This window comes from Etheostoma cragini, chromosome 9 (assembly GCF_013103735.1).
Source record: "Etheostoma cragini isolate CJK2018 chromosome 9, CSU_Ecrag_1.0, whole genome shotgun sequence".
NCBI classification, from domain to species: domain Eukaryota; kingdom Metazoa; phylum Chordata; class Actinopteri; order Perciformes; family Percidae; genus Etheostoma; species Etheostoma cragini.
This window is the reverse complement of record NC_048415.1, coordinates 25,085,199-25,085,859: the sequence shown is the minus strand read 5'-3', so window position 1 is coordinate 25,085,859 and position 661 is coordinate 25,085,199.

Here is a 661-nt window from a genome sequence, read left to right as displayed (position 1 = left end):
ATGTTACATGCATGTCATGTTACATTTATGCCATGTTACTTTATGCCATGTTACATGCATGTCACGTTACATTCATGCCATGTTACATGCATGTCATGTTACATGCATGTCATGTTACATTTATGTCATGTTACATGCATGTTGTGTGTATGTATGCCTTGCTGCACCACAAATTCTGAGCGGCGATATCAATCAAGTTGAAGTTAAACATTTTTCATTTTTGTTGCTACAAAAAAGGAGAATTCAGAGAAATGTGTAGCGGATGACCAATGACAGCTTTACCAACAACAGCAGAATCAAACCTGTGGATTTTGTGTAACATGTGACCCGGAGAAGAAATCATCCAAAGTCTTATTTATTCCAAGAATCAACTAATTATATTAGCAAATTCAAGTAAATCCAATTAAAATGCAGGAAATAAAAGTAATAGATATAAAATAGATATAATAATAGATGTATGTGTATATACAGTATATGTGTATATATATTATAATAGAATAAAAATGCAGGAAATAGAAATAATAGATATAATATAGATATAATAATAGATATAATATATACAGTATGTGTGTGTGTATGTATAAATATATATACTACTGTATATATTACAATGAAATAAAAATGCAGGAGATAGAAATAATAGAAAATAATATATACGTAT